The sequence below is a fragment of the Micropterus salmoides genome, unplaced genomic scaffold (genome assembly GCF_014851395.1).
Source record: "Micropterus salmoides isolate LMB-PRFRI ecotype aquatic unplaced genomic scaffold, ASM1485139v1 Ms_hic_scaffold_3072, whole genome shotgun sequence".
Taxonomy (NCBI): domain Eukaryota; kingdom Metazoa; phylum Chordata; class Actinopteri; order Centrarchiformes; family Centrarchidae; genus Micropterus; species Micropterus salmoides.
Window position 1 is genome coordinate 22,168 of NW_024042343.1, and position 14,050 is coordinate 36,217.

The 14,050-nt window shown below is 39.8% G+C and overlaps 1 pseudogene; it reads left to right on the forward strand.

Moving 5' to 3' along the window:
• Positions 1 to 6,923: 6,923 nt before the first annotated feature.
• On the forward strand, positions 6,924 to 14,047 carry LOC119883998 (annotated as a pseudogene).
• The last annotated feature ends 3 nt before the right edge of the window (positions 14,048 to 14,050 follow it).

Here is a 14,050-nt window from a genome sequence, read left to right on the forward strand (position 1 = left end):
AAGTCAATCAGCTGACCTTAACCCAATAGAGCTGCATTTCACCTCCTTAAGAGCAGACTGAAGGGAGAAACACCCCAAAACAACAAGAACTGACAGAAGCTGCGGTAAAAGCCTGGAATAGCATCACAAATGAAGAATGCAACAGTTTGGTGAGGCAGTTTTCGCAAGCAAGGGTTATGCCACCAAATATTAAATGTTGTTTACTTTAAGATTATTTGTTCCATTACTTTTGCTCACCTAAGAATGCTGTGGTCTAATTATACAAATATGGTGACATGTCCTAAGATGTTTAACACATCTAGATGTGAATACCAGGAAATAAAAGCTGAAATTCTGAACTCTTGTCTCATACTTATCTTTTGATCTTGTGTCTTCAGTGAACAACAAAAACAAAGGAATTTGCCTTACCGTTCCAATACTTTTGGAGGGGACTGTGTGTGTTCACCAACCCACAGACTTGAATGGGGACTGTAATAAAATATTTATTTCATGGTTTGCAAATAAGTAACATTATATTTCATTGTTTCTGTATGTTTTAATTATCCTTTTTTAATCAGTTTCAATATCTGTCCTCATGCTGTACAATGCTCTATGGCTGTTCTGTAATCAAACCATAGATGAAGGAAGTGCATGGGGTCTGTTTTTACACAGGTCTACACTGCCATCTGGTGGTACATTGCAGAAATACATTTCCTACTATTTCCTTGTTTTATACAGTCTATTGTTAGATCAGGTAGGGATGGACATTAATGACTTTTTATTGTGATTTGAGATGATGGAATAGACCTACAGTAATTGGCAGCATTTCTGTAAGTTACTCAGCTGTGTTTGGCACTGTTGAGTGTCATAAATTAGTTTGGATTACCCTAACAGCTGCTTCAGTGTGGGTAATAAATCATGCTATCAGTGCCTTACAAGCACCACTGTGCTGTCCTGTGGGCTGTAGCAACCATACTGATCAAGCGTCATGCAGACCACCTCGGGTGTTTCTCAAGGTTAATTCCTGTTTTTTCTATTCTTCTAAATATTATTGGAAATTAATACAGTTTTCTAACAATATGTCATTTAACTCTGTGTTCCACATCAGTCTTTCACTTCTCCCTTTGGAGCACATCATGTTTAAGGGCAGTTTTCATGTTCTTCCACAGTCTGAGCAAAGACTCTTATGTCTCTTTACACTCACTTCAACAGCAAACATATTTATATTTCTAGCTATTGGTGGCTTGTCAACTCAAACTGTAAAATTTAAACATGTTTTTTTCTGCTAGCATTAATGATATTAACCTTTCTGTTTTCACTCCTCCAATCCCACCAAACTATGGACTACATGTGATCCAGCTTTCATCAGCACTCCCAGGCTCACTGAGACCACACAGGGTGGTGGTACAAATATTCTACTTTAATTTTTGCAAGGACTCCCCTCTCAGCTTGTCCAATTATGATGTCAGACAGCCACTCGTCACAGCAGTTTATCCACTTGTTTAAAGTATTCTAGATTCATGCTAACATTGCATTTATTTAAGGCCTATCCAGGATCAAATAGGTCTGTTAAAGATTGTTAGCACTTAATCAGATAAATGGATGACTCACCATTCTTTAATAGTACACATTAAGAATCTGCAGCTGGCCTTTAATTATGGCACATTTGCATGGTTGCGCAGTCTGTTCATCTGTTGTGACTCATTCTTTGTTCCGTAATCAAGTCAAAAAGCATCCATCGGCATCCACAAAAAGTAGACTAAATATCAAGATCTAGATACAGAGATCCAAGTCAGCACAAGATGTCAACAATGTCAAGTTCGAGCTGTCTATGGGAATCTGTTTCCTTTCCAATCACTACATAATCTAGTCTTGTTTATGATTACATAAACAGCAGGAAAATTTTTCTGATTGCCAACAGCAGTGTTACCTCTACTTTGTAAAAAATGAATAATTTTGGAAAGAAATACAGTACAAATATAAATAACTTTACACAAAAACTTTTTGCAGTTTATGACTGTAATTTACAAGAGAAGATTTAACCGGTAAATCCAACAGCCCTTTTCTGCTGAATTAGCACGAGCATGCTGCTTTTAAACAAAAATGTTAAGTAAGATTTACATGCAGTTGTCACTTTATTGTAGATTTAATCCCATTCAGTTTAACTGAAATTATAAAACTGTCAAATGTTACTCAGAGGTTGTTATAATGTTATAATGTGGTGTTTTTGTATATCATGTAGAGCAAGCCAGGGAAAGATTACAAGCATCCTGTGTAACTTCTATCAAGTGTGCAGGGATGCCATGAGAAGAGGGACTGACATGATATAAATGTTTTGTCAGCTATAACCTCTCAGCTCTAATAAAGGAGGAGAAAGGCCTGCAGGTAAATGTAAAAGAAATGTAAGGCTTTGCAAATGTTTTACGGGTAGAGGAAACACATCCATCATCTTGTGAGGTCTTAACATCATATATGGCGTGTTTTGGTGGTAGACGTTTAATTTAAATACTCAGGTTATCCCAAATGTTCCCATGTACGTCCCTCTCAGAGGTTGGAGTGAGCAAGGTTGCTGTCCATGGTGCTGAACCTCTTTTATTTTTATTTTTTTGCTTTGGTAACTTTTCTCCCTAAATGGCTGAGCTTCCTCAGCAGAAAAGAGTAGAGTAGAGAGACTGCTTTCCATCATGTCTATTGTTTTATTATGAAATGAGTGTTGGGCTGAACTACTCACATGGTCCTCTGATGTCTATTCTCTGTGCATCATCAGACTCAGTTATCACCAAGTACCAAGAGCTAGCCCACCACCTCCTCATTTGCATGCAAATGAAAACACCAAATTACCAAAGTGCGTTTCAAGGTCAGGAACATACCAGTATGTTGTAGTGCTGCTTGTGCCAGCCTTTGTGACCCCATGAACATAGGGCCATTTTTTTCAATCACATCACCACTGGTGCAACACACATCAATTAATTTCTTGCAATGAATATTGGTGCAAGAAGGAAGTTCATCTTTAATGTGGACAGGAGAATGTCTTTTTTCTCTCTGTCAAAACAGTATCTTGTGTCATTGTGCTCCAAAAGTGTCTGAGACAGAATGGTGTTGACCCCCTAATTAAAACACAATGTGAACACTATATTGACATGCCTTAAAAAGCTTCATTTTTTAACTTTAATTATTCAAGTTCTCTTTTTAGGTCTATAGAGAATTCATAGTCAGATTACTTATTAAAACATGACTAACATGAAAATGCATCTTCTGATGTGATGTCCCACTCTTTAATATTTTTATCTCAGCAAATGTTAAGATGCAAGATGAGGACCATTAACTACCAACTGCTGCTTTCACAGACCTGTTTTTTAGGGATCTCTGCTAGCATTTTAATGTCTATTCTCATTCATGATTTCAGTCACCTAACTATTTCTTACCTAAATTCTATAAACTGCTTTTCACACTATTGTGAATATAATCAGGAATAAGTTGATATTAAAGAGACCTTACATTCATCACATAGTGTTGTAAGTGTGATCCAAAATGAATGACACAGAGCCACACAGCAGCAGCGTAGCATGACCCACATCTGTTTAACCCCTATGGTCATTATAAGGAATGTTTGTTTAGGCAATGCCACTTGCTACACACTGCATACAAAAGTATGATGTTTGATCTGTTTCCTGTGCTCACTGCAATACAGTAAAACTATACCCCTCACCCCATCATTAGGAAAAGGATCCATTTATTTGTTAAAGATATATTTTATCATTTCAAGAGTGCATGACTGATAAAAAACACACGGGTCACAAGTCAAGACACAAGATGAGGATGAGGAGGATTGTGTGGAGAATGTGAAGATAATGGAAAAGAATAGCGGAATGTCAAAGTCAACTGAGACCATTTCAGCCCTGAGAATCTGATTTCTCATTGTGTCCATCATTGCATAGCATGACAAAAGTCACAGTATGAGTGAGTCTGTTACTTTTACCAGCTTGCTTGAACCTCGTCATTTATACTGACTCCATCTATTGTTTTAGTGACTGGTGTTTTCATCAAAAGTACATTAGCCAAGGGCTACATAGCTAAGTGTATATTCTTGCAGCTTTAATCTGCAATTAATGATGATGAGGAGACGTTTTATTGTGTGCCACTAATGATAACATGAACTGAGCTACATGAACAAGCCCTCAGCTGCCAGCATTGCATAGTATATTAGATTTAGCATGCTATCAAAACACATAGAAGGTGTAGGTGTTGAAGGCTAACATATTATTTTGACATCTTTGTTAAAATGAGGAGACTGACATATTCGATCAGCATGCCAAACATGGGCAGACACTCAGAATATTGATAGGCCACTGCATGTAATATTTCATTTCATATAATCGGTTAGTCATTTCAGTCATTTTAAAGGCAAAAATAGTACAAAATTGCCAAACATTTTCTGGTTTCAGCCTCTCAAATGAGAGGATTTTATGCATTCCATTGTCATAATTTAATGTAAACTGAATATCTTTTGATTTGGAACTTTTGTTTGAAAAAAACAAAACATTTGAAGACGTTACCTTGGGCTGTGGGAACTTGTAATGGCTATTTTTTCCCTATTTGTTGACATATCATAGAGTATACCGTTAATGGATTATTTGGAAAAACAAAAGCAAATTAATCAGTGGTGAAAATAATCCATTAGTAGCAGCACTAAAACCATCAATGCAAAATTACAAGTAGTCATAAATACCACAAACCATAAGGGAAACACTGGTGTAAACTGGTAACAAAATATTAACTACACTCCAAAAACTGACCAACAGCAACCTCAAAGCCAAAAAGAATAGGATGCTTACATATACAGCAAATAGCTAAGCACTTTGATGGATTAATTGCCCCTTGAGAAGCGGTGTTGCTTATCTATTCTGTATCCTTCCAATTCCAATAAAACTGTTAAGAATATCTAATAATGGCAACTTATAGGAACATTTATGTTCACTTTGCTTGATTCAAGGTTACACATTATGTAAAGAATTTTCAGAAAAATTATTTTCCCATATCCCAATATAACATGTTTCAACAGGACAAGGTGGCATGGTGTCGGCTGTATTGATGAGGCAGAGGGCTGGCTGAGTCTTCAATGCATAGCCAATTTGTATTTTTTACCTATGTGTTGGCAAGTCAAGCAACCTTCACAAGAGTTGAACTGACTTAATGTGATAGTCATGCATCCTATCAGAGACTTTTGTTGAAGATTAATGTGAAGTGAAAGTTGTAAAGCTACCAGCCAGACAGACTGCAAAAACTTTAAAAATGTGCTCTTTAATCAAGTGTATATACTGGACAGACTCTTCACTTCAGTTTTATCTAAATATAAGCAAATGTTTTGCTTTTGTAAAACAATTTCCATTTAGATATTAATTTAGATTAAATCAGAGGAGGTGAACCCTAACTGAAAATATGACCTGGACATAAAAATAATCTATTTTCTTTGAATGGTATTTTATGACTGCATTGACTGGAATCAAATCAAAAACACTCCTCCCCCAAAAAGTTACTCTACAAAAGTGATGATGAGTCGTTTGGCTGTAACCTATAGGCACAGCTGGCCTGTTTTGTACTACAATAGACTACAGATATTGCAGAAAAACTTTAAAGCATCAAGGTGAACCTAAACTAAATAGCCTACTGAAACTGAAAATTGTATGTTAGCGCAATAATGTGTGGGATTTTATTACAACACACTACAACTGATATAAGTAATTAATGGGACATACAACTTTCTATAAGGAGTATGACGGTTACACTGTCGCTATCGGTTAATTGTTCCCGTAAAGGCCTGTTGTCAAATAATTTCTGCATGAACATATTATTTGACATATTACTGTGTTTTGTAATGTAATAATGTAAAGTACAGTCATTTAAAACGTAAGTGTACGTATTTTCCGGGCAAAACGTCATATTTGTAAGGGTCCATGCTTGGCTGGACTCTGGGTTTAAGGAAGCTTGTCTGCCCGGCAGTCGGTGCGGAGGGGGACTCGACGGCGAGAGCTTCAGGCGGCGTGTGAGCTGGTGACGGATACAGAAATTTCTCCACGACGGCTTTCCTAAAATCTTTAATCAACGCTGAAAAGAACACACTCCTACTGTAGCGGTCGCTTTCTGCCATGTGAAGGTGAGTTAAACTTGTGCCCTGTGTTTTGTGGCTGTGGCTGTGCGAAAACAGCCGAGGCTAGGAGTGTACGCTGTGGCTCAATACAAAGGCTTTCTTTGCCGGAGAAAATGCCGGGGCTGCAGCAGCCGGGAGGCCCGCCAGTGTCTTTCAAGTCGCCGACCAGCCACGGTTATCCCTCCAATGTCTCGCACCATCTCGTCAATTCCTTCCAAAATGTAGCCATACGGGTTTATATAGAAGATTTAGCAGACATTACTTAGGTTTAGCGGTGTTACAGACCGAATACCGTGGGTTTTGACAACCGTGGCCGGTACCAAGAAACATGGTTGCTCTGCGGAGTCTCCTACCGCTGCACGCCGGGCATCGGTGCCGTCCGTGCCGCTAGAGGGTTACGGGGACAGGCGGGGTTGCTCTGTTGCAACCAGGAAAGAGTCAGGGAGGCAAAGTACACGCAGTAACACGTTTGGTTATGTAATACAGATGCAAATGCTACCCACTAATGTCGGCGTCTGTGGCGAAACTTTCTTTGAACACACGATATGTCAAACAAAGTTGGCATATGACTACGTTATGCTACGGTTTTTACGTTAGATCGGTTTAATGTGCTTGTCGGCATTTTTCAGCGGGGCGTCTTTGGTGACCCAGCTTGGCTTCCTGTAACGTTAGTTGTTCGCACTTTTCTATCGGGTTCAGCAGGTCATGGAGGAGAATGGTTAAGAGCTCAGCATATTGTCTCTTGGTGTCAGGCTGTAGCCGGGTTGCCGATTCCCCTGCAGGCTGCACATTAAAGGTGGAAGTGGGGTTTTACATTTGGGGTAACGTCGGTTAGGCAGGCTAGCAGTGGCTCCAGCGTAGCGACTCCTCGACTGGGTAATTGTCCGAAGGCATGCTTGTTTATGGAGGAAAAGTACTGCTGCTGCAGGGTTCAACTCTGGACATTAGGTTACTCACAGGACAGGCTCATAGTTTATACGTGGGTTCAGGTGCCACATAAAAATTCAGTTTATAACACATCAGGTGCTGCCTGGCAGGTAAGTTACGAGTAACAATTCGATTCGTATATGCACGAATTGTGTTTGCACCATGTAGGCTAACAGAAAAAGCTACAATCGTGTAAAATAACTAATATAGAACTAATATTAAAACAACAAAAACCGACACAACTTCGTGTTTAAAAAGCACAACTTGCAACCTATCCAGCCATCCGTCCAAAAGCAAGATATGTGAACCACAGTGGTGGAAATTAACATATAACGTAATTTAGTCAAGTACAGTATCACAGAGAAGTTCAGTTTAAGTTACTTGTTTGCATTTTAAAGTTTCTAGTTACTTTGCAGGTTAATATTTTCAAAACTATAAAGTAATTAAAATTAGCTCCACCCCCACCAGATACAGTATTAAGATGATCTTTATGCATCAGTAATGAACCAACAATGTAATAAATATTGGTATGACAGAGATGCCATTCTTCCTGCATAATGAGTACTTATACTTTTGTACATTTCAAGACATTTTTCTGATAATATTTATTCACTTTTACTTGTAATAGAAGATCTGATATTGCAGATCTACTTGTATAAAAGAAGTGAGTACTTTTTCCACTTGTGATTGAACTCCTGTGGTCCAGCCTGCTCATGACGTGACAACTTGTAGTATTTATTCTATGTTGCATTGCACAGCAGGATGTGTGCACAGTCAAAGCTGCCCATCAAGGAGAGCTTTTTAAAACAACATGCAATGTAGCATTAAAACTGAATGACAGAGTGTTGAGGGGACAAGGACCAATTGGATAAACATGATCATCGAACACTGTTAATTTGAGGTAATTGTTACAGTAATTAGATGTCACATTGAAGCACAGCTGCCAGCATGGCAATGACACTCTGGGTGCTCCTTCATAGATGGATCAGCCACAACAACCTGTAACTTCAGTTTCTACTCCTACAGTAATAATTTTGGAGGACTAAATTAAGTAATTCAAGGATATAATTAACTAATTTTTGTGTAATAGTAACTAGTAATATTTCTGTTGATACCTGCCAAGCTCAGTAAATTCTAACTAAATAAACTAGAAATATGTGTTTGCCTTTTAAATTACTGACTTGGCAATCGTGTGGGGGTTTTTGGTAATTAGGACCAAAACAGAGTTTGGGGACTGACAAAACGGACACTAGAAGGCTTTTACTATGAAGAAGCTGCAGGCATTGGAGAATGATACATTTACCTCAAGTCTTCCAGAAATTCCTCTAATCGTGCACAAATAAGCACTAACTCCTGTAGCCCTGAGTTGCCAAAAACATCTCCCAGAATCATGCAGCACAATTTCATTTGACATGATATCATTCAGCCTGCAATAAGTACTGCAGAGTGGTCACATTGAGTTCCTCCACACGATGGTAGCAGAGCACTGACGATGCCTATTCTGCTGCATATTCAAGATGTGTAGCTGTTTGCAAGGATATGTATTCTGATTGAGCTTCTCAGTCAGTATAGAATGACTGAGGGAAGTGAAGGAGTGTGAGGGAGAAGAAATTAAATAAGCAGATAGTCCTAGATTTAGTGGAAGCTGATGTGCATAGAGGGGAGATATTATTTCCTTGATCCCAGTGGTTAACCGGTACCGGTGATATTCCACGATTCTCGATACCCAATTCAATACCAGGGTAAAAAAACAAAAACAAAACCCATGTACTTCAACACACACTCCTTTTAATAAAAACATTACAAAAAACAACTAATAGCTTTAAAGGTTGTGAGAGGATGTCCAGGGCAGATTAGAGGTGATTAGATGTAAGCAAGCTATTGAAATTACAACCTTCCAATGTGCATAATTTATCAATAAATCAGTTTTCTTAACTTTATATATATACATACACACAAACTCACAGGTGTGAAATGTTTAAGGGTGGTTAAATCGAGGCTTGGACATGGAACTATTGACGATAACAGCCGACAAATGTATTAAATTAACTCCACCCAGGTTTCCATACATAATTCTTCTGTTTTTCTTTTCGATGAGTCGAGGCGGAGCTGTTATTATTATTATTTATTATTATTATTATAATAATCTTATTTGTAGAGCACTTTTCAAAAACAAGTTACAAAGTGCATTAACAAGTGTAAAGACAATAATACCCAAGAGACAATAATATAAAAACAATACAAGATAAAAGCATGAAAACATTGAAAAGACTAAAATACAGATAAATCTAAAATTAGTAAAATACAATAAAACAAAAGGGATAAAATAAAGTCGGGAAAGGCTCTCCTATAAAAGTATGTTTTAAGAAGGGACTTAAAAGAGTTCACTGACTCAGCCGACCTGATTTCCTTGGGCAGGCTGTTCCAGAGCCTCGGGGCCCTGACAGCAAACGCTCTGTCCCCTTTAGTTTTCAGTCGAGACTCTGGAACAGACAACAGACCTCTGCCCGAGGATCTCAAGGTGCGTGCTGGTGTGTATGGGACTAAAAGGTCAGAAATATAACAAGGCGAGAGGCCATGAAGTGATCAATAGAATTTTAAAGTCAATTCTAAAACATACAGGGAGCCAGTGTAATGAAGCTAAAACAGGAGTAATGTGGTCATATTTCTTTGTTCTGGTTAAAAGCCTGGCAGCTGAGTTCTGGACAGTCTGGAGTCGATCAATAGATTTTTGGGTTAAACAGGTGAAAAGGCTGTTGCAATAATCCAGGCGTGATGAGATGAAGGCGTGTAAAATGGTCTCAGTGTCCTTTAAAAGTTAACATAGATCGAATTTTTGCTATATTTCTAAGTTGATAAACACATGATTGAACAAGCTTTGTGGTGTGCTGCTCAAAATTTAAATTACTATCAAACCAAACACCAAGGTTCTTTGCCACAGGCTTAATGTGATTTACTAGGGAACCAGCAGATGGCAGTATTTGATTTGCCATCTGCTGGGACACGGTGACCAGGATTTCTGTTTTGTCTGAGTTCAGCTGGAGGAAATTATTTGACATCCATTTTTTAACTTCACAAAGGCAGTTGTTAAGTGAACTCAGCATTCCAGGGTCTGTGGATCTGACGGGCAAGTATATTTGTGTGTCATCAGCATAAATATGAAAAGAAATGCCATGTTTATGGATAATATGTCCAAGGGGAAGCAGATACAAGGAAAACAAAATGGGTCCTAAGACCGACCCCTGAGGCACACCATATTTAACTGGACAGAACGAGGAGACATGTTTTTTTTACAGACACGCAAAACTTCCTATTTGACAGGTAGGATGAAAACCATTCTAGGGCAGTACCAGAGATCCCCACCCAGTGCCTCAGTCTGTCTAACATGATGTTGTGATCAGTGGTGTCAAAAGCAGCACTAAGGTCCAGGAGTACCAGGACTGAGCACATGCCTTCATCAGCAGACATTGGTGACTTTAAGCAGGGCAGTCTCAGTGCTGTGGAACTTCCTAAAACCAGACTGAAACTTTTCAAATATTTTGTTATTTTCCAGTACAGTGAGCAGCTGTTTGGACACAATTCTTTCTAGAATCTTTGCAATAAAAGGCAGTTTTGAAATTGGTCTAAAATTATGTGGGAGGGAGGGATCTAAACCAGGTTTCTTTAAAAGTGGGTTCACGCAAGCCGTTTTAAAATAATCAGGGACACAACCAGTAGATAGGGAGCTGTTGAAAACAGAGATCAAATGGGGCCCAACAGAATCCATTACTTTTAGTACTACAGCTGCAACTGTCGCCATCTTCCACATGTTGGATCCCTGGTACCCACGTTACTGTAGAAAAACAAGCACCGCATGTTTTCAGCACTTTGGCATCGACTTTGTACCGGCGTATCAGGTCTCGTGACATCCCTAGTATTGGCGACTATCTAAAAATTAAAATGTAGACGGCAAGAGGCTGAGTAGGAAAAAACGTATCTGTCCAACGACACCTGTAAGCAACCACAAAAGGGAGTGTTCAAGAGCCCATACCTGGCTCCCAAACCTAGTCTGTACAAGGTTGGACAAAATGTAAATTTGGAGATCTTTTGGACTAATACTTTTGGATGGATCAGCTTGCAATATTCCAGTTACACAATGGATGTCATTCACAGGTCTTACAAAAGGATCTAACGTTGGACACAATGAATAATAATATATGCCATCAGAATAATTTGATAGATGAATCACAGAAATTCTACACTTATGGGCTTTAATTATCAATGTAGTTTGACTTGCTTGTCACCGTTTCTTTGTTTTCTTCTCAGGTTGAACAATGTGATTTTGTTCGGAGGCAGCCGCACTCCAATGGTCCAGGACCTCACCTTCCTTAAGTAGAATGTACTTGATGAATGTACCTCCTGTCGCAGTGACGCAAACGGAATGGAGAACGTGTGGTCCACCTGGAGGCTATAGCCTTCCAATCTGCTTCAATGACTCTGACACAGAGTTGTCCACCAGAGGCACACCTATCTCAGATAAGGTCCAGATGATCATAGAGAGCCTTAGGAGCACCCAGTCCTCACTCGAGATGGGCGACGACATTGCGGGAAATATGCTATCGGGACAGGAAGGTCACCCCCAAGTCTGCAAGGTCGCAATGGCTTCTTATGTGGGAGCCAAGTCCAAAACTAAAGGTCCCACTGAAAATCAACAGGCATATGTTTCCTCCCCAATCAACCACAAGAGCAGTGACTCTGACAGCGATGATTCTGTGGACAGAGGAATTGAGGAGGCAATACTGGAATACCTGAAGGAGAAGGATGATCACAAACGTCAGGGGGAACCATGCTTCAACTTTCTCCAATCATCCAAAATTCCCAGGAAAAATCCACCTATTCCTGAGGTTTCCAAACAGAACTCTGACAACAATACATTTCTGATTGCCACTAGCCAGTTTCCAAAAAGTGTCAAAGCTGAGACTCTCACAGCACCCGCTGTTGTACCGATTAAAAAGCATATCAAAAACAAGGCCTCCCTAAATGACAACACAGTTAAGAAATTGGATTCAAATAAAAGCACAACTGTAACTTCAGTCTTGTCCAAAGAACAGGCAAAGAGTCCCTCTAAAACAATCAGCCTCTTCAACAAAGTCAAGTGCCCAGTCACAGTTAAGGTGGAGGAAAACTCAAATGATTCCAGTAGTGATGACGGCATTGAGGAGGCCATTCAAAAATACCAGATGGAGAAAAAGGAGCAGCAGAACAAGACTGACGCTTTCAGCCCTCATGCATTCAAAGAGGAGTCTGACTCCACTAGCGACGATGGTATTGAAGAAGCTATTCGCTGCTACCAGCTTGAGCAGCTCAAGGAGAAGAGTGTCCTGAAACCATTCTTACATAGGCAAAAACCCTTTAGAAAGTCATTAATACATGCTGTTGGAAGTGCGGAAAACATGAAGAAACACAAACTGAGAAAGAAAAAGACAAGAACAGAGAAAGAAGGAAAATCTGCTCAACCTCCTCCTTCATCTGTTTTTGTACCCAAGAATACGCTTTCAAACAGCTCGAAGGGGAAAGGAAATGGATTGCTATTGTTTAAAGTAGAAAGTCTTAAGGAGCAACCTACCCCTGCCCCACCAAAGGTAAATACAACTGCAGAGCTCATGTGTGCTGAGGCAATACTGGACATTTCGAAAACCGTTATGCCTGGGGCCTTCCATCACAGTGTCGGCCTTAGCAATTGTGCCCCCACCGAAACTTCTTTGCAATCTTCCCTTCCTGATAACTGCCCAGATGAAGAAAGTAATGGCAGCTCCATTGATAGTGAAGATGGCATAGAGCAGGAAATCAGGAAATTTCTGGAGCAGAAGGCCCAAATGCACAAACAGCCGAACAGCTCTCCTGCGACTCAAGAGCCTCATAGTATAAATGAATCAGAGGACGTGAAAGCAAAACAAGTTGCAACCCAAAGAAAACCTCCAAGATTGTCTTTGACACAGAGAAGAAACATAAAGAGGAAAACGGTAGCATTTCCACCATGTCAAGGACAGATAACAATGAAAAAGAATCAAACCCATTGGTATTTTCCCAGAGAAGTCAAACACCCCCAATAGCTAGATTGCATGACACAGAGCAAAGTGGAGACAAAAGCAGCTCGCTAGACAGTGATGAGGACCTAGACACTGCTATAAAAGACCTGCTCAAGACAAAAAAGAAGTCAAAGAAAAAACAAGAGACTTAAAGCGGAAATCAAAGAAGTGCCTCAAGAATGAAGAACCGCTTCTAGGAAATGCTTTACAGACCAAAAAGTTTAAACCTGATCCTATTTCCAAGCGCAGTGCTTTGAAAAAGTACAGAAGACTAAGGATGACATGAAAGACAAGACTGGACTGAGTAAAAAGACATTTTTACAACATAAAGAGAGAGAAAATGAGTATCATGACATGGATGGAGGAGAAATAGAGAAATTTAAAGCAACTGAGGGTCCCAGCACCACGTTGCTGTACAATACTCAGATTGCTCTTCAGATAAAAGAAGATAGCAGTTCAGTAGCAGCGATGATAGCATTGAGCAAGAGATCAGAAGGTTTCTGGCTGAAAAGGCAAAAGTTTCCACTGCAGAAAAAAGTAAAGATGGAGATGTATCGAGGAACGGCACTTTTGTCTCCAAGCAGAAGACATTAAACAGGAAAATCAGCTGGCTGAAATTCCAAGAAAAAGCGTCAGTCTCTCTGGACAATCTCCTCTGAGTGGTCAGCCTCCTCCAACCTCACAGAGTTTGCTACCAGACGTCTCTACTATTGGTGCACAATCACGTCTGTCCTCAGTCCAGTCCTGCCCCAGTCTTTTGGAGCCAGCAGACGGGGCAGGGGCTGCTAGAACTGAGCAAAGGAGGCCTAGCTTTGGGGAAGGGAAGTCAGGGATGTCGCCACACCGGGAGAGAGTTCAGCCAGTTTTAAATCCTAACATTGCTCATTCCCGCTCTGAGTCAATTAAGTGGCGCCAGAGCCTTGGACTC